This window comes from Cornus florida, unplaced genomic scaffold (assembly GCF_030987335.1).
Source record: "Cornus florida cultivar Cherokee Brave unplaced genomic scaffold, ASM3098733v1 CherokeeBrave_3.0.0_Hap2_Chr01, whole genome shotgun sequence".
Lineage (NCBI taxonomy): Eukaryota > Viridiplantae > Streptophyta > Magnoliopsida > Cornales > Cornaceae > Cornus > Cornus florida.
In genome coordinates, this window is record NW_026775571.1 from 21125145 (window position 1) to 21146522 (window position 21378).

The 21378-nt window shown below is 40.1% G+C and overlaps 1 pseudogene; it reads right to left on the minus strand.

Moving 5' to 3' along the window:
- Nucleotides 1–7762: 7762 nt before the first annotated feature.
- LOC132269860 (uncharacterized) overlaps nucleotides 7763–21378 on the minus strand; it is a 153484-nt pseudogene continuing 139868 nt past the window's right edge.

Sequence of the window (21378 nt, forward strand, 5' to 3'; positions counted from 1 at the left end):
AGGGCGAGCTCCGCGGATATCGTGAGATAAGTCTCGGAGTGCAGTCATGACATCCATGCGGAATGTAGCAAAATCAGCTCGGTGGGCTACAGCATCGGCTCGAATGGTAGCAGTATCAACTCTAATAACAACCACTGCATCCTCAAGAGCCTGAAGACGCTCTCCAAAGCTGGGGGTGTGACTAGGAGCCTCAGGTAAGGATGAATCAGAAGGAAGATCCTGAGTCTGCTCCTCCTCATGTACTGGCGACCCAGCTGGAGAGTGCTACTCTGCGTCATCTGCAGGTCGCTCTAAATCAATGTCTAAGTGCTCGGCAGTTGGACCTACTAGTATATCATCCGCTGCAGGGTCTGCTGCTACTGCCTCTGCCTCCTCAGCCTCGAGCTCCTCTGCAGGCACTACTGCGTGGTCCTACAGTCTGGTGATAATAGCATTGTAGCTCTTGTCCCAGTCCTTCTTCAAGAAGTGACAGGAACCTCTCTCAGGGTGCTCCTGAGGATGGAAAGGATAGCGCTGATCGATCAGTATCTGGGTGATAAGGTGGCTGAAAGGAAGAGACTTAGCCCTTCTAGGCTTCTCCTTGCTGATATACTCATCGAAAACCTTCCTCATCACCCTCTAGATGAGCACGGGGATAGATACCCAGTGGCCTATATAAAATGTTTAAAGGGCTGTCAGATAGTCTCCTCGCCGCTGAATCTTGTGCCCGGCCATATATATGATCCGAAAGAAAACGGAATCAAAGAACCATAGGTCATCTGGAAGAGCAGTGTGGGTGGCGAAAGTCTCGCCATCGGCATGGTGACCTATCAGAAATACTGCCATGTCGGCATAAGAAGGCCTGTATAGCCTCGGATATAGCTCTTGTAGCTCCGGAGGGCATCGGTGTGGACAATGGCATAATCTGGCTAGTGTGTCCACAGTAAGAGAAATCTGATGGCCATCTATGGTAGTGACCAGCTCTGCCGTGGTATGCGGGGACGGTTGGAGGTTCTGGAAGAACATCCGTACTAGCCGCGGGTAGACTGGCTCAGTAACTGGGGCAAGAATAGCTGCAAGGCCCCTCTGGATAATATCATCATAAGCTGATCGGGTCAACACTGATCTGGAGAAGAAATCTGTATCGAAAGCTGACTCATAGTCCACTGCCATATGTGCATATCTAGGCGCGGGCCTGTCATGCTCTCGAGCTGGCTGTGGTGGCTGCTGTGGTGGAGATGGTAATGGTGAATGCTCAGCCTCAGCCTCAACCTCAGCCTCATCCTGTGATGGAGATGGAGATGGTGTAAACGCAAGCTGAGCCTCAGAAGTATATGGAATATGATCAGCCTCAGCCTCATGAGAAGGTGACTGAGATGGAGTAGGCTCTAATGGCTCCTCCTGTGCATGAGAGGGCTCTATTGTCTCCTCTATCCTAGGTCTAATACGTCTCTAAGGCCCGTGTTGCCTCTTGGCAATAGTTTTGTACTTAGTCATGGCCTGAAAAATAATTTAAAACTTGCAAGGGGAGTCAGTGCTAGAATAAAGAATTGAAAGCACAAAATAGAAACATGCATGTCAAATAAGATAGATAAAACATATATGACATGAATCTATACTAGTGACAGGAGGTGAACATGCTAAGCAATATGAGTATGAAATGCATCCAATGTGGAATATCACAGGCATTGGGCATGAATGAGATAGCATGGACACAAGATAAGATGCATGAAATGTGTGTATGAAATTGTGAAGTTCGATCGATCACAAAAAAATGTGAGATCGATCTTAAAACTTCGATCGATCTGAGAAACTGAAAAAAGATGAGTTTGATCGATCAGATATAGAAGTTCAATCGATCGAACTGTGCGAAGATGAAAACTGAAAGGTCACAGATATGTGACTTTGGAAGCACGGGGGCCACACGAACAAGGTCGTGGGCCCATCAACACAACAATTCCTCAATCCTACTCACATAGCATAGCCCATACTCCCAAAAATGGATTCAAAATACACAAATATATCAACACGAATCATATACATATGTATATATATATATATATAAACACAATGCTTCGAAGCTCAACAATGGCAGATTCATCATCCAAGCAACCTAGATCTAGTATATAAACATTTAGGTAACAATTAGATTCAAAGTTAGGGTTCGGATCTTACCCCAAACGAAGAGAGAAGTGGAGATGCGAAAGGGTGATGGAATCCAAGAGAAGAGAGAGAGAAAAGAGAGTCAAAGCTCACTGGATCTCACCGGGAATCTCGCTAGAGATGATGATGAAGATGGGTGCACAATGGTGACGGGAATGAGGGACAAGGGTTTGGAGGGTTGGATCGATCTAATGAATCGATCTTGAGACCCTCAGGTTCTATTTTTAAAACTTTTCCCGTTCAGTTCAATCGATCGAACTGAGATTTCAGATTAATCGAACTGTAATGATCTCTCTTCAAAGTGTTTTTGGAATTTTTAAATTTTTGAAAAATTAAAATTAAAAATTAAAATTGAAAAATAGAAAATATTTTTAGATTTTTTAAAAATAAGAGTAAAAATAAAATAAAATCTTTTTGGTTTTTTGGAAAATAAAATAAAATAAAATAAAAATATTTTTGGATTTTTGAAATTAAAAAGTCAAACAACGTCAAAGATGGTGAGATGAAAAACTGAGATCGATCTGAGCAAAATGTTCGATCGATCAGACAGAGAGCAAAAATATGCAGGCTTTTGGTTCAAAATTTTGATTAAGTGTTGGAACTTGCAGATCGATCCAATGATGAAGTTGGATCGATCAAAAAACTTCAGATCGATCTTGAAATGTTTTCGATCGATGAGACAGAGAGCTGAAATATGCAGGTTGATGCAGGCTCAAAATTTTTCTAAGTGTTGAAGCACGAGATCGATCGAACTTTGAAGTTGGATCGATCTAAGGTCTTCTGATCAATCTGAGAATAAGTTCGAACGATGGGACAGAGAGGTGATTTGGATGCAGGTGGATGTAGGTCGAAAATTTTTCTAAGTGTTGGATGCAGATGGAAGTTCGATCGATTGAACTCTCATTTGAGATCGATCGAACTTATGCAAAATGCTCAATCACAACATAAAAGTGCATGCAATCCAAATCACAGTTCCTAGCAATGCATATGAACCAAAAACAAGTATCTAGACTTCGCAAGAAATGAAATTAAAGATAGAAATGAGGGAGGAATAGGGTTTTGACACCTTACGAAATGTCGTTCTAGTTTTTAACATCTTTAGCAAGACGATGGGCTCTTTTAGCCCGGATCAAAGATCTTGTAATGCATCCCCTCCTTGTTGGGGTGATAGATGCTTTGAACTCCACCCAACAAATAGTTCTTTGAAGAACATGTTGGATTAAGCTCAAAAGAAACTTTTGATCCCTTGTCAATGCAATCACAATCTTTGGGCTTCCATGCCCTTTCAAAGCAAGAATTTGCGAAATTGTGCTTTATGCGTTGTATTGGAAGTTCCAATGTTGGTTAAATTGCATCGATATTGAAAATCGTGTTTTGACATTCTAATAAAGCTTAGGATTGATCCTATTGATTCTTTTATAACATAAACGTTAGGTGGCATGAACCACTACTGTTATTTTGTGCTTTAGATTCTAAGTTGATGGCTTTGAGAACTTAAACCTTGTTGTATTGTATAACATGCTCTTTTGTTGTTGAATTGCATGGATAATGTGATTCTTGTTAACTTGTATTCAAATATGCTTTTGTCATGTTGTATGGATTACTCTAGACCTAGTTCAATTGTATTGAAAATGCAGTTCATATTAATCTATGCTCAAGCATTCTTCTTGTCATGTTCTTTGGATTATCCCAACCATGATTCGCTTCATACACGTATGTATATCATGATTCTTGTTGCTTAGACTCTAAGGTAGCTTAGGATGCTCCCCGAGTCTCACTTGGACATAGACGTAAGTGGCATGAGCCCCTTTAACATATTTCACCTTAAGGTGATAAATTTGTAAAATGTTAGGTCGATGCATGCTCATCTCCTACGAGTAGCTTTATGTTACTCACCCCTACGATACTGGGGCATATTTCAGGTACAAAGACTTGGTTCATGAAGCCTAGTATTCCTTGGATGTCGTGTAGCCTTTAAGTTTCCATTTCATGCAAATGTTAGCATGAAATGTCATTTTGTAGACTTGTATGTTAAAATATGTATATTTGATTCCATGTATGTAATGTGTACTTAAGTACACTCCTTTCAATGTAATTGATATGTCTGACACGAGGCCGGAGGCCAATGACATGTATATTATGTTCTATGTACTTTTTAACTTTATGAAATATTATGAAAATCTTGAAAAATCGCAAGTCATTGCTTCACCATGGTTGCATCGGGTGTGGGAATTCCATTTTCATTCTTTTATAGGGTCTTATTAATCTTGTGTGAAGTGCGGCCAAGGGCCAAATGGTCATTCGACTCCATTTTACATTTTTGGATTCCATGTTTTCCATTCCAAGTCCATTTTTGCCTTTTTGCCCGTTGGGGGGTCGGATTTTGTATCGGCTATATTTTTAAGCCATGGACCATTGTAGCGCATCTAAATAGGTAAGTTACGTTTGCATGCATGGTCGTTTCCTGGCAAAACCTTATCGTTTGTGTTTTGAGCCTCTTGTGAATTCATTTTGCATTTTTTTTGCATATTCTGATCTAGGGGCATTATGGACCTTTCACATCAGTTTTATTTTCTTCTTTTGACAAGGTTGAATAGAAAACATGATTTTAGGGGGGGTTTCTTCTTCATGTTTTTCCAGAAAATGTCGTCTTGGTACCGGAAATCCCTCGTGAAGTTTCAGCTTCCAGTTTTCATTTAGCAGCTTTATGACCCTCTTGTTCAGTTCTGATCTAGGGGCATTTTCGGGATTTTGTAGTGAGGTTTTTTCTATTCCGTTCGCGATTTTGGGTAGAAAACTCGATTTTAGGGGAGGTTTCTTCTTCGTGTTTTTCCAGAAAAACTCATCTTGACCTCCGTTTCAAGCCTCAGTTCTGGGCAGATCAAAAAAAATGTAGCAGCAGCCAAGGGTTGCCACCAGCCATGTCTTTGGGCGCCGGTATGCACGCCGGGGGGCTCGCGCATGGGCGCCGTGTGCGCCATGGCCCCTCGTCGGGTCGCCGCGACGTCAATTCTTCTTTTAGGCTTTTCTCCTTCATCCGGACTCCGATTCAAGTGAATTTTTTTTTTGAACTTGACTAATTTTTCGCTGTCTTTCCAACGGTGTGCTCGGTTGCACCCGGTTCTTCCTGGATAATTACCAGTCTACCCTTTTTGCTTTAAGTCCTCATTTTTCTTCGTCATGCCATTTCTCCTTCGTTCGGACTCCGAATCATGCGATTCTTGAGTCCATCTTGATTAGTTTTTTGTTGTCCTTCCAGCGGTGTGCTCGGTGGCACCCGAATCTATAGTTTTTAGAAATGACTATTTTGCCCCTGGGGGCTTATTTGTCATATTTTCGATCTTTTGCTTCTGCATCAGTTCTGGTTGAGTTCCACGACCTCATGGAAGGTCACTTTGACTCCTTAAAGTCTTATTTTCTGTTTTTGCTTCCGCATTCGAATCCGTTATCGGATCATCCTTACGGTTCATCATAGGACATACTGGCCTAAAAACCAGGGTCATCACAAAGAATGAAAGCTTTCAATGCACTACTAGCTCAATTGGGATATAACCAATTCAATAATTAACAAAGCATGTACCCCATAAATAAATGCTAGTGTGCATCTGTGCTAGTGTAGAATACTAGAATGAATCTCAAAACAATCACAAAATCAAGATGATGTAGACCACAAATGCAAGCAAGATATCAATCTTTCGAAAAATTTACTCCTAAATGGCATCCATAAGGCATACAAGGAGTATTGGACTCTCAAGTCAAGCAATTTTTAAATTTTAAGCAATATAGTCCTCAAAAGATCAATATCACCGCTAATATGGACCAATCATAGAAAATCTCTCAAATACACAAGTCATGCTCAAAATTTTGAAGTTTAAAGCTAACACTGCAAAGTACACCATTACCCTCAAACTTAAACGGTACAATATCCTTAATATGCAAAGAGAACAAAAGGAAAAAGTATACCAGTGCAATTAAGGCAAAGAATGGCTGGGACTAAAGTATCCAAAGTAGGTGGCATGGCCCCCCCAAACTTAGGATTAACTGTGGTCCTAAAATTTGGCACACGGATAAAGTCATCAGATAACAAAAAGGGATAATCAGTGCACAGTGGACATGCAAGTGTAAATGAAATAAAACAGTGAGAGGGGTATAAGGGTGGTCCTGAAAATTATGAAGCATTCTCTCTCACTGTAGTTACTGTGATGCACCTGATGGAGTCAAATAGATAGATATGAGAACATAATAGATGACATCCATAGCAAAAATATATCTAAAGAAAATAAAGTATAGAGTACATCAAAAGAGCAGAGCCGACATATCTGGCTGCAAATAATATACAGTGACAAAAATGAAGAATAGATCATAGAGGTGTAGTATAAAAAGATAGAAGAAACTAGGAATCTCAGGTGGACGAGGCAAGACAGGCAGGGCGAGCTCCGCGGATATCGTGAGATAAGTCTCGGAGTGCAGTCATGACATCCATGCGGAATGTAGCAAAATCAGCTCGGTGGGCTACAACATCGGCTCGAATGGTAGGAGTATCAACTCTAATAACAACCACTGCATCCTCAAGAGCCTGAAGACGCTCTCCAAAGCTGGGGGTCTGACTAGGAGCCTCAGGTAAGGATGAATCAGAAGGAAGATCCTGAGTCTGCTCCTCCTCATGTACTGGCGACCCAGTTGGAGAGTGCTACTCTGCGTCATCTGCAGGTCGCTCTAAATCAATGTCTATATGCTCGGTAGTTAGACCTACTAGTATATCATCCGCTGCGAGGTCTGCTGCTGCTGCCTCTGCCTCCTCAGCCTCGAGCTCCTCTGCAGCCAATACTACGTGGTCCTACAGTCTGGTGATAATAGCATTGTAGCTCTTGTCCCAGTCCTTCTTCAAGAAGTGACAGGAACCTCTCTCAGGGTGCTCCTGATGATGGAAAGGATAGCGCTGATCGATCAGTATCTGGGTGATAAGGTGGCTGAAAGGAAGAGACTTAGCCCTTCTAGGCTTCTCCTTGCTGATATACTCATCGAAGAGCTTCCTCATCACCCTCCAGATGAGCACGGGGATAGATACCTAGTGGCCTATATAAAATGCTTAGAGGGCTGTCAAATAGTCTCCTCGCCGCTGAATCTTATGCCCGGCCATATATATGTTCCGAAAGAAAACGAAATCAAAGAACCATAGGTCATCTTGAAGATAAGTGTGGGTGGCGAAAGTCTCGCCATCGGCATAGTGACCTATCAGAAATACTTCCATGTCGGCATAAGAAGGCCTGTATAGCCTCGAATATAGCTCTTGTAGCTCCGGAGGGCATCGGTGTGGACAATGGCATAATCTGGCTAGTGTGTCCACAGTAAGAGAAATCTGATGGCCATCTATGGTAGTGACCAGCTCTGCCGTGGTACGCGGTGACGGTCGGAGGTTCTGGAAGAACATCCGTACTAGCCGCGGGTAGACTGGCTCAGTAACTAGGGCAAGAATAGCTGCAAAGCCCCTCTAGATAATATCATCATAAGCTGATCGGGTCAACACTGATTTGGAGAAGAAATCTGTATCGAAAGCTGACTCATGGTCCACTGTCATATGTGCATATCTAGGCGTGGGCCTGTCATGCTCTCGAGCTGACTATGGTGGCTGCTGTGGTGGAGATGGTAATGGTGAATGGTCAGCCTCAACCTCAACCTCAGCCTCATCCTGTGATGGAGATGGAGATGGTGTAAACGCAAGCTGAGCCTCAGAAGTATATGGAATATGATCAGCCTCAGCCTCATGAGAAAGTGACTGAGGTGGAGTAGGCTCTAATGGCTCCTCCTGTGCATGAGAGGGCTCTATTGTCTCCTCTATCCTAGGTCTGATATGTCTTTGAGGCTCGTGTTGCCTCTTCGCAATAGTCTTGTACTTAGTCATGGCCTGAAAAATAATTTAAAACTTGCAAGGGGAGTCAGTGCCAGAATAAAGAATTGAAAGCACAAAATAGAAACATGCATGTCAAATAAGATAGACAAAACATATATGACATGAATCTATACTAGTGACAGGAGGTGAATATGCTAAGCAATATGAGTATGAAATGCATCCAATGTGGAATATCACAGGCATTGGGCATGAATGAGATAGCATGGACATAAGATAAGATGCATGAAATGTGTGTATGAAATTGTGAAGTTCGATCGATCACAAAAAAATGTGAGATCGATCTTAAAACTTCGATCGATCTAAGAAACTGAAAAAAGAAGAGTTCGATCGATCTCTCAAGATCGATCTGAGATTGAAGTTCGATCGATCGAACTGTGCGAAGATAAAAACTGAAAGGTCACAGATATGTGACTTTGGAAGCACGGGGGCCACACGAACAAGGTCGTGGGCCCATCAACACAACAATTCCTCAATCCTACTCATATAGCATAGCCCATACTCCCAAAAATGGATTCAAAATACACAAATATATCAACACGAAGCGTATACATATATATATATATATATAAACACAATGCTTTGAAGCTCAACAATGGCAGATTCATCATCTAAGCAACCTAGATCTAGTATATAAACATTTAGGCAACAATTAGATTCAAAGTTAGGGTTCGGATCTTACCCCAAACGAAGAGAGAAGTAGAAATGAAAAAGGTGATGGAATCCAAGAGAAGAGAGAGAGAAAGGAGAGTCAAAGCTCACTGGATCTCACTGGGAATCTCGCCAGAGATGATGATGAAGATGGGTGCACAGTGGTGACGAGAATGAGGGACAAGGGTTTGGAGGGTTGGATCGATCTAATGAATCGATCTTGAGACCCTCAGGTTCTATTTTTAGAACTTTTCTCGTTCAGTTCGATCGATCTAACTGAGATTTCAGATTGATCGAACTGTGATGATCTCTCTTCAAAGTGTTTCTGGAATTTTTAAATTTTTGAAAAATTAAAATTAAAAATTAAAATTTTAAATTGAAAAATAGAAAATATTTTTAGATTTTTGAAAAATAAGAGTAAAAATAAAATAAAATAAAATAAAATCTTTTTGGTTTTTTGGAAAATAAAATAAAATAAAATAAAATTATTTTTGGATTTTTAAAATTAAAAAGTCAAACAAGGTCAAAGATGGTGAGATGAAAAACTAAGATCGATCTGAACAAAATGTTCGATCGATCAGACAGAGAGCAAAAATATGCAGGTTTTTGGTTCAAAATTTTAATTAAGTGTTGGAACTTGCAGATCGATCCAATGATGAAGTTGGATCAATCGAAAAACTTCAGATCGATCTTGAAATGTTTTCGATCGATGAGATAGAGAGCTGAAATATGCAGGTTGATGCAGGCTCAAAATTTTTCTAAGTGTTGAAGCACGAGATCGATCGAACTTTGAAGTTGGATCGATCTAAGGTCTTCTGATCAATCTGAGAATAAGTTCGAACGATGGGACAGAGAGGTGATTTGGATGCAGGTGGATGTAGGTCGAAAATTTTTCTAAGTGTTGGATGCAGATGGAAGTTCGATCGATTGAACTCTCATTTGAGATCGATCAAACTTATGCAAAATGCTCAATCACAACATAAAAGTGCATGCAATCCAAATCATAGTTCCTAGCAATGCATATGAACCAAAAACAAGTACCTAGACTTCGCAAGAAATGAAATTAAAGATAGAAATGAGGGAGGAATAGGGTTTTGACACCTTACGAAATGTCGTGCTAGTTTTTAACATCTCTAGCAAGACGATGGGCTCTTTTTTTCCAGATCAAAGATCTTGTAATGCATCCCCTCCTTGTTGGGGTGATAAATGCTTTGAACTCCACCCAACAAATAGTTCTTTGAAGAACTTGTTGGATTAAGCTCAAAAGAAACTTTTGATCCCTTGTCAATGCAATCACAATCTTTGGGCTTCCATGCCCTTTCAAAGCAAGAATTTGAAACAACACTTTGAGAATGCAGGGTTAAAGATGATCCCTTTGAAGTTTTGGTCTTACACAAAAGCTCACTTCCTTGACATTGAAGATCATGACATTTATCTACAACATTAACCTCTCATTCATATTTGTCAAATGAATTGGGTGTGGGATTGAAGATATTCAACTTCACCTTCATGTGGCCAAATGAGATCTTCATTATCCCCGTCCTACAATTGATGTTGGCATTAGCGGTTGCCAAGAAAGGACGGCCAAGGATAACGGGAATTTGGCTTTTAGGATTCGGGACCAGTTCCGTGTCAATGACAATGAAATCAATGGGGAAGAAGAATTTGTCAATCTTTATCAATACATCCTCGATTATACCCCTAGGCTTCTTAATGGATCGGTCGGCAAGTTGTAAAACTACCGACGTCGGTTTTAATTCACCTAGGCCCAATTTGACATAAACCGAGTATGGAAGAAGGTTAACACTTGCTCCTAAGTTAAGAAGCACCCGATTAATGATATGATCACCAATAATGCATGAAGTAGTAGGAGAATCGGGGGCCTTAAACTTTGGTAAAGTGTTATGTTGCAAAATTGAGCTGACTTGCTCGGTTAAAACCACTTTTCTTGGTGCTTGGCTCTTGTTCTTCCGCTTTTGGGTGCACAAGTCTTTCAAGAATTTGGCATAAGCCGGAATTTGCTTGATTGCATCCAAAGTGGAAGATTGACTTTCACTTGCCTAAACATTTCCATGATTTCATTGGTTTTTGCCTTTTGCTTGTCTTTTGAAATGGATCCTTTTAAGGCATCCGGAAATGGAACTTTTGGCTCAAACACTTTTTTAGCAGTTCCTTTTGAAAAATCTTCAACATAAGATTTTTTCAAATCACTTTATTTCAAATCATTTTTCAATAAAACTTTTTCAAATTCATTTTTCGGCAAATCTTTCTTCAATTCATTTTCAAAATCATGTATATGCAATGAAGGAGGAATTGGATGTGAAACGGGATGGGTGACAACTTGAGGTTACACTGGTTCACTCTCTTCATTGAACTTTTCGACTTGATTGTCCACAATCCTACCACTCCACAAGGTAGTCACCGCATTGACATGCTCAATAGTGTGGCCTTCCGATGAGGAATGGGTTTCCACAACACATTGTTGCTTAGGTGGGGCATTCATAGGCATCTTTCCCTTCTCTCTTGTATTAAGAGTGCTTGCTATTTTCCCTACTTGGGTTTCTAGCTTCACAATAGATTGAGAGTGGGAATGAAGCAATTGTGTGTTTGCCTCAAGAGTGTCCAAAGCATTCAAAACTTTTTTTTCAAAGGCGGGACTTCTAGTATTTCCTTGGGAATAAGATTGGTTGGGAAAATGAGAGTTAGCAAATTGATTCCCATGTGATTGATAAGGTCTATAACCTTGGGATCCTTGGTTTTGAAGTGGAGGTAGAATGTATTTCCCTTGAAAACTGCCTTAGGAAGGGTTTGAGCCCTCTCCTTGGTTTTTCTAAGAGAAATTCAGATGATTTCTCTAACTTGGATTATAATGAGTACCATAAGGATTGTTCCCTAGGTTCACAAAAGCTGCATTGACTTGTTCATTAGGTTCATTTTGCACTTGTCCGTGAGGACAATGAGAAGTAGAATGAAGAACACTAGAGAAAGTCATACATGTTTCATTTGATGCACGATGAGAATGGTTAGGGAAGGAAGATACTTGGTTCGCCGAGTTTTGGTTAATCAAAAATTGATCAAACCTTTGAGATAACGACGTCATTTTGGCGGTTATTTCATTTGAATGGTCGACTTAATGTAAGCCAACACTCTTCCTACCTTGTGAATTTCTACCATTCTTGGATGATAATGTTCTAAAGATGCCACACGTCATCCTCATGCCTATCAATGTATGAGCCACCCATGGAAGCATCAACCATGCCTTTGTAATTGTCCGATAAGCTCTCAAAGAAATATTGAACTAATTGCCATTTGGGCATGTCATGATGTGGACACTTCCTAAGCAATTCATTAAAGCGTTCCCATGCCTTATGAAATGTTTCTCCATCCCCATGTGTGAATTCTTTAATGGAAGGTCTCATGGCATTGGTCTTAGAAACTGGATAGTACTTCTTCAAGAATTCTTGTTACATTTCTGCCAAAGAAGTGATTGAAAAAGGCCTAAGATTGTTAAACCAATACTTTGCCTTGTCTTTTAAGGTGAATGGAAAAAGTTTGAGTCTTAAGACCTCTTCCGGCATGTCCGTATATTTTACGGTGGAACATACTTCTAGAAACTCATCCAAATGCTTGTAAGGTTCTTCACTTGGAAGTCCATGATAGTTATGAAGCATTTAAATGGTTTGTTGCTTAATTTCATAGTGATGTACTCTAAATGGTGGTAATTGAATGCATGTGGGTGCATTGTATTCATTAGGCACATAGTGGTCTCTTAAAGCAAATGGAGGATTAGCAATTTGAGGTGTAACATGGGCACCTTGATTTTGATTTCCTTGAATGATGGGAGGTTGTGGAGCATACATTGGCCTTAGCATTCCAAATGGAACTTGGCCTTGTTGTTGTTGTGGTTGGTGAATGAATGGCCTAGGCATGTCTAATGGTGCTTGCATGTTCTTATGATGCACATTTGGATGGAGGATACCTTGTTGGTCTATGTGACCAGGGTCCTCTACATGCTCTTCATTATGGTCGTCCATTGATGTAATGGACTGGGTAGAACTAGAACTTCCTCTTCCCCTAGGAGTTCTAACTACGGATTCAAGATTCAAATCAAGAGGGACAAGAGTTGGTCTTAGTGATCTACGACCATGCATGCACAATGTAAAAACACACAAACACAATGAATGAACAAGCACTTCGACTTCACAACAATTCAATGAAACTTCCTCCACAAACACTTAACCCGTACTCCTATGCTTTAACAACAATGATGCAAAGAACAATTAAAAATGCCTCCACGCGGGCTCACGATTTATCTAAGAATTTAAAAACAAGCCTCCACGCGGGCCGATGATTTAACTAAGGGATTGAGTAAAGAAAGTCTCACAAAGGTCCTTTAGCACTTCAACTCCAAATTTATAGCTTAGCTTAGCAAAAAAAATTTAAAATTTTTAGCATTTTTCCTTGCTTACTTAGCTTCTTTGCTTGAATACTCCTTTGCTTGCTTCCTAGCTCAATACTCCTTATCAAAGATGAACAAACACAATAAGTAATCAAAAGAAGAAAAAAAAAAAACAAAGTAAAGACACGATCAAAAGAGTACTAATTCCTAATTGATTCCACAAATACGACGTTGCCTAATCCCCGGCAATGGCGCCAAAAACTTGATGGTGACTCGTCGCTACTACACCAAAAGCTTAAAAGTGTGTGCATTAAGGCGAGGGCAAAGTTTTACATTTATAAAGGTCACTACTACCTTCACTAAAAATATAGTTAGAGTGAGTAGGGATCGTCCCAAGGGATTATATGTGTTAGAATTTAACTTCAACTCTAGCGTATCAAAGATTGCAAAGAGAGATATTGGTTTGATTACACTAAGGTACAATAAAATAAAAAAGCAAGTAAAGTAAACTAATGAGAGATAGGGATTTAAGAGATATGAAGAGAGGACTTAGGGTGTTGGAATCACCACTAAGCTCGTGTAATTAACCACTTGCTTTCCATTAATGGGGAATACATTGTTGCGAACAAAATGTGACTACCAATTGCAATATTAAGTATGAACCATCTAATTTATGTATGAATTGTCTACCTAAACTAAGTGTAGCACAACCCATCAATTTTAAGCATGACCCATCTAAGTAGCAACAATTGTAGCACACATCAATCTAGAGAATCATGGAATTTGCAATAATAAGCCATGAAATATCTAAGCAAGCATAGATTGTCTACCTACCTACAATCATGAATTAAATTGTAGAATAACCCATCAAGCATAAGTATAAACCATCAAATTAATTGACAAACCCATTCAATGAAAACCCATGCTTAGCCATCACTAGATTTTCAATTAACCACACATAGACATGCAATTAATATAGAAAAACTAGTGTAGAGATTAATTCCCAAATAATCACACATTAGACAACATGTAATCAAATAGAGAATCAATAGAAAGAATTAATCCATATGAATCATGTAAAAAATAATTCCTAATTTAATCACACATAGATATGTAAATAAAATAGAGAATTAATAGGAAGAATTATACTATAGAAATCATAGAAATATACCAAGATTCGTGAAATTCACAAGGCTAGAGCACTAATCACAACAATATATATAAATCCTCAAAAATAGAAATATAAGGGTTTAGATTACACAAGACTTAGGGCTCATCCAAGCCCTAAGTGTAGTTCTAGCCAATCATGGAGGAGGTAGATGTGGTCATGAAATCAAGCTCCAAATATGGCTCCATCTTCTTCTTCCTCTTCTTCTTCTTCTTCTTTGAAGCTCTAGAGATGGAGAGAGAGTATGGTCTAGATATGGATCTTGAGATGTGCCTCCACTTCCCTCTTTTCTTCTAACCCTAATCTCTAACTTTGCTAGAGAGAGAAATAAAAATTACAATGTAAAAATAAAATGATAAAAAGCTCTTTTACAAAATGGGTCACTTCCCTTTATATAGAAGGTCCTTTTCTTAGCCACTAAGTCAGAAATATAGCCCCAAAAATATTTAATCCCCTACTATGTGGTTGGTGGGAGTTCGGGCGCGCACGAGAATAAAACAGCTCGCTGCCAGCAAAGGTTTGATCGATCAGAGAAAAAGTTCGATCGATCAGAGAAAAGTTCGATCGATCCAACTTCGATTTTCGATCGATCCAACTTTGATCGATCTCAGAAAAAGCGATCGATCTCAGAAAAAGTTAGATTGATCCAACTTGGCAGATTTTCAACATCAGCCTCTTTTTACTCCGAATCAGCCTCTTTTTGCTCCGGATCATCACTAAGACTTAGTTTGACTCCAAAAAGGCCTTAAGAAACCATTTTTAGCCCATTTTAACATTATTGACTTGAAATAGACAAAAACACAAATAAGTACTAAAACGTGTAAATAAAGATAGATGAATGGACTAAAATACCCTCGTTTAGGGGGTTTAAATGCGCACTTTTTAGTGCTCATCAATATGGAACAATTGATGTTATTATTTGATATTTTAATTATAAATTATTGGATGTATGGATTAGTTGATATTTATATTCCTTGTCTGTATTATCAACTACTGGATGGATGGATTGTATGCACCGGTATCGGACGGTGGCATACTAGGGGGATTAGCTAAAAAATGTTAAGTCCTACCTACTATGGAATTAAGGAATGGATTAATTAAAAATTAAATCATATTGATTTGTAGTGTCAAGGCAACAAATGGTTGAGCGACACTACTTTAGATTCTAGATAGATTTTAAATATATTGTTATGGTACCTCAATATGAGCTTGAGTCTCAGGATCGATGGTTAAGGTGCGTATTTGCATTGGGATGCATAGCTGGCTATGATGGTTGGAGGTGTACCCTATTTGGCTTAGGTATACATGCCTACTTCAAGTGCATTTTGCATGTTGCCTCTATTCAGGTTGAGAACGGCCTGTAGTCCAGTGAGAGTCCTTTAGTGTGAATATATATATTTATTTACGGACTATATAGTTACTGTTGAGTTGGTTAGGATGTACATGCGTATCGAGTCTCTGCTTGGATTGTAGTAGGATAGAACTTGTTCGTGGGCCTGACCCACTTCTATTTTTTAGGTGTTCAATAGTTCCAGTCGTAGGATTGATCGTGCTAAGCAGAGACTATCACTCACTCTTCCGACAACATGGGACTTCTCTCCATGGTTTACTTTGGATGTTCTTTTAATAGTTTCATTTTAGTTTGGATTTTTATTAAGGGTCCACTAGAGATGGATTCTCGAGATGTTTAAACTATTAGAGGTTTTATGGAGGATTGGATTTCTGGATTTTAATTTTATTTATTCAAGGATTTTAAACTTATATTTCTTTCAGCTCTTAATTATTTATTTCTTATTTCATTTTTATATTCCGTGTTCGTTTATATATTAATTGTTTGATATTCCCTCGGGTTTGGACTTAGGCCTGATCAACCCGTGTCTCAGATATGAGGGGTATCACAGTTGGTATCAAAATACTCCAGGTTCAAGTGTCTCAAAGTTGTTTCGTACTAAGACTTCCGCGTAGCATTTTCTCTTGATTAGAGCTTAAGTTTAGGATTCATTGTATTCCTTTACAGTTCAGTTTAAGTTGTTCTAATGTCTGTTTGTTCTGTGTTAACAGATGGTTAATTCTAGGAGAAGACAGAACATGTAAGGAAATAGAAGACAAAAGAGAGCGGCACGTAGGCAACAAGATCGCCTACAACGTCAGCTAATGGAGGAAGAGCAGCATTTGCCAGAGTTTTAGGATAATGGTCAGTTCCATGAAGAGTAAGAGGAAGTTCAGCAAGCTCAGGATCAGGTTAGAGATCCAGAGTATCCTCCTCATATCAACGACCTCATTGCTCGGGTTATAGAAGCAGGGGTAACAACTGCACTTCGGAATCAGCCTCAGGTACAGCCGGCACCGATACCAGCACCGGTTGTTCAGACTGATACATGGGAAAAGGCTAGGAGTTCTTTCATAAAGGGGAGCCCACCTGAGTTCACAGGCTCCACCGATGCGAAAGTAGCTCATCAGTGGAAGAAGGATATTAAGCGACATTTTCATCTAGTTCAGTGCATGGAAGTTCAAAAGCAGATACTTGTTACCTTCAAGCTAGTTGGGGATGCACTACAGTGGTGGGAGTCAGTTACCACCACAGAGGAGAGGATGTCATTGACTTATAATCAGTTCAGTACTCGCTTTGATGAGAAGTACTTCCCTTATGCAGTCGGGCAGCTATGAAGACAGAGTTTCTTAATCTGCAGCAGGGGAGCATGACAGTGGCAGAGTATGAGCAGCAGTTCATGCGCTTATCTCTTTTTACACAGGAAGAGGTGGATACAGAGGAGAAGAAGCGTAATAGTTTCATTAAGTGACTGATGTGGTCTATCGGGAGAGCTATTACAAGTAGTCCAGCCTATACTACTTACGCTTAGGTGGTAGACGCGGCTCTATAGTAGTATCAGTTGATCGTGGACTTCAGACTGGCCAAGGGTGAGAAGCGAGGTAACAGAGACTCTGTAAATCAGTCAGCTGAGAAAGGAAATGGCAATGGTCACCGACAGAATGACAAAGGCAAATTCCAGGGACAGCAGCCTTGGAAGAAGCACAAAGGTGGTTCAAATGCTCACAGGGATGAGGTACCTATTCAACAATAGCATAATGGAAGACCACAAGCAGGACAAGGTCAGCCAAAGGCTAACTGACTAAGAAGGCCATTTGGTACTTTCTAGGGTAATTGCTACACTTGTGGAGAGTATGGTCATACTTTCAGGTAGTGTCCTAAAGCAGGACAGGGATAGGGACAGCATGTGCAGCAGGGGCAGAGGGCGTCGGTACCTTTACCGGCTCTACAGGTTCAACGGATTCATGTACAGGCGTATCCAGCTTTACCAGCACCGCCACAGCCTTAAGGACAGGCATAACAGCAGCTACATTATGGCAGGGTGTACAACCCCATGCCGCGAGGTGTTCGAGCACCTCAGGCTGTTGAGGGTAAGTTTCCTATTCATGGTTCATTGGGACGTGTTGTATTTGATACGGGTGCTACACACTCATTTGTAACTAGATCTTTTGTTACTTTATCTGGGATAATAACGCGGGTATGTGATAGACCTCAGGGTATTTCTACACCTTTGGGCAATACAGCCATTTTATATGAGAGTGATAGGCCTATGACACTAGTTATTGGTAGACTCAAATTTCTAGCCAATTTACTTATCCTGGACATGCACACTTATGATGTGATACTTGGGATGGATTGGTTATCTCACTACCATGCCCAAGTTAATTGTAATAGGTTTGTTGTGTTTACCATACCTGGTCAGGATCTGTACGTCATCGCTATGCCACGTTTTAACGGGGTTAATAGCACTTATTTGTTTCATATGGAGGAGGAAATGAAAAAGGAGGTTACTGTGTTATTGGATTGCATACCAATTGTACAGGACTTTTCGGATGTTTTTCAGGAGATTCCAGGGTTGCCACCTAGTCGAGAGATCGATTTTGTGATTGACTTAGCTCCAGACACTACACCTATTACTAGAGCACCATACAGGATGGCACCAGTGGAGATGAGACAGCTGAGGGATTAGATTCAGCAATTACTCAGCCAGGGTTTTATTCATAGGAGTACGTCACCCTGGGGAGCACTAGTACTATTTGTGAAGAAAAAGGATGGTTCACTTCGCCTGTGTATAGATTACAGGGAGTTGAACAAGGTTACTATTCGTAATAAGTATCCGTTACCTAGGATTGATGATCTTTTTGATCAATTGAAGGGAGCTACGTACTTCTCTAAGATTAATCTACGGTCTGGATATCATCAACTTTGGGTTAGGGAACAGGATGTTCCAAGGACAGTGTTTCTCACTAGATATGGATCTTATGAGTTTCGAGTCATGCCTTTCAGACTGACTAACACACTTGCAGTTTTCATGGACTTAATGAACAGAGTTTTCAGTGCTTATTTGGATCAGTTTGTCATTATCTTCATTGATGATATCTTGATCTATTCTAAGTCAGAGGATGATCATGCTAGGCATCTTCAGATTGTTTTGCAGACGCTTTGTGAGCACCAGTTATACGCCACGTTCGAGAAGTGTGAATTTTGGCAGCGGGAAATGAAGTTTCTGGGTCACGTGGTGTCAGAAAAGGGAATAGCGGTAGATTCAGCCAAGGTTTTAGTAGTGGTTATGTAGGGACAGCCTACATCACCTACCGAGATTCGGAGTTTTCTCAGATTGGCGGGATTTTATCGTAGGTTCATCCAGGGGTTCTCAAATATAGCGAGGCCACTCACTCATCCGACTAAAAAGGGTGTACGGTTCATGTGGGATGAACACTGTCAACGAGCTTTTGATGAGCTAAAGACTAAGTTGACTTTTGCACCAGTTCTGTCTACTCCACAGGGCGGGATAGAGTATCTTATCTACACATATGCTTCCTTGTAGGGTCTTAGATGTGTTTTGATGCAAGAGGAGTAACCGATTTCGTATGGATCTGTAAGCTTAAGCCTCACGAGCTTAATTATCCAACACATGATTTGGAGTTGGCAGCTATGGTCTTTGCCTTACGTATTTGGAGGCATTATCTGTTGGGCGAGTCCTTCAGATTATTTAGTGATCACAAGAGTATACAGTATTTGTTCACTCAGTGGGAGCTGGATATGAGATAGCGCAGGTGGTTAGAGTTTGTGAAAGACTATCATTTCTCTATATAGTACCATCCAGGGAAAGCGAATGTGGTGGCAGATGCACTCAATCGCCGACCTGTTAGTAGTCTTTTCGCTCTATTCACTACTAAGTAGAATGCATTGAAAAAGGTAGATGAATTGTCAGATGCTTTCATGGCATACATGGTAGTTACACCTTCTATCATTCACAAGGTTTTGAAGGCACAACTTACGGATCAGCAGCGCATTGATAAAGTTGCAGAGATAGCTTCTGGGGAGGTTCCCTTTTACTATGTTGGGGCTGATGGAGGTTTGAGGTACAAGAGGTGGTTGGTAGTACCTTCTGCTGATAATTTGAGGAAGGATGTGATGACTGAGACTCACCACTCTGAGTTTTCTGTTCATCTAGGGGGAGACAAGATGTATCAGGATATGAAGCAGCAGTTTTGGTGGGCAAGTATGAAAAAGGACATTGTTATTTTTGTCTCTCGATGTAGTACTTATCAAATAGTCGAGATTGATCATCAGCGGCCGCCAAGAGCTCTACAGCCACTACCGATACCGGAGTGGAAATGAGAGAGCATTTCTATGGATTTTGTGGAGGGATTGCCTAATTCCTTCAAGGATCACAATTCCATTTGGGTCATCGTGGACAAATTGACTAAATCAACTCATTTCTTGCCTATTCGCACTAACTTCACTTCGGAGCAGTTAACGACACTTTACATTACAGAGATTGTAAAGCTATATGGAATTCCATTGTCTATTACATCAGATAAGGATTCGAGCTTTCTGTTAGGATTCTGGAAGAGTTTTCAGCAGGCTTTGGGTACAGAGTTGCATCTTAGCACTGCTTATCATCCTCAGACAGATGGTTAGACCGAGTGCGTTAATCAGATCATGGAGGATATGCTTCATTCGTGTGTTCTTGATTTCAAGGGCCACTGGGAGGATTATTTGCTACTTGTGGAGTTTGCATATAACAATAGTTTCTAGAAGACTATTGGGATGGCACCATTTGAGGCATTATACGGCCGATCGTGTCGATCGCCTGTTTATTAGATGGAGGTTGGTGAGAGCAGATTCTTGGGTCCTGAGTTCATCAAGGATACTTCGAAGAAGATCGCTCTTATTAGGGATCGTATGCGCACTGCGCAGAGTCGGCAGAAAAGTTATGCAGATCATCTCACACGTGCTTTAGAGTTTCAGGTTGGGGATCAGGTTCTACTCAAAGTGTCTCATATGAAATGAGTAATACGTTTTGGGAAGAAGGAGAAGTTGTCTCCGTAATTTGTCGATCCATTCATGATTATGGATCGAGTTGGCGCTGTAGCTTATCGGTTAGCGCTTCCAGATAATTTGGATCGCATACACAATGTGTTCCATGTTTCCATATTGCGGAAATTTCTGCGAGATGAGGATCGGTATCAGCATATCATTGTTGGGGGGATTGAGTTACAGCCGGATACAACTTATTTGGAGCCACCGTGTCATATTGTTGACCTACGAGATCAAATCCTTCGTAATAAGATTATCCCTTTAGTGCGTGTTTAGTGGAGTCATCACAATGAGGCTGAGTCTACTTGGGAACAAGAGGATGCCATTCGCTCGTAGTTTCCTGAAATATTGGAAGAAGGTAAGAGCGAATTCCGAGGACGGAATTCCTTTTGTTAGGGGGGGGAGAATGTAATACCCCGAATTTTAAAAGGATAGTCCTGTTATTTCAGATAATTATTTAATTGTGTTTTTATTGGTTTACTTATTTACTTGTTTGTTTTAATTACATTAATTGTTATTATTGGATTTATTTGAATTAAATTGAATTAATTATTATTATTTGATTTATTTGAATTAAATTGAATTAATTATTATTATTTGATTTATTTGAATTAAATTGAATTAATTGTTATTATGTGACTTATTTGACAATTATGTGACTTATTTGAATACAATTGGAGTATTGCAATTGATTAGGGTTTTGTTTTATTTTCCTTTACATTGTAACCAACTTT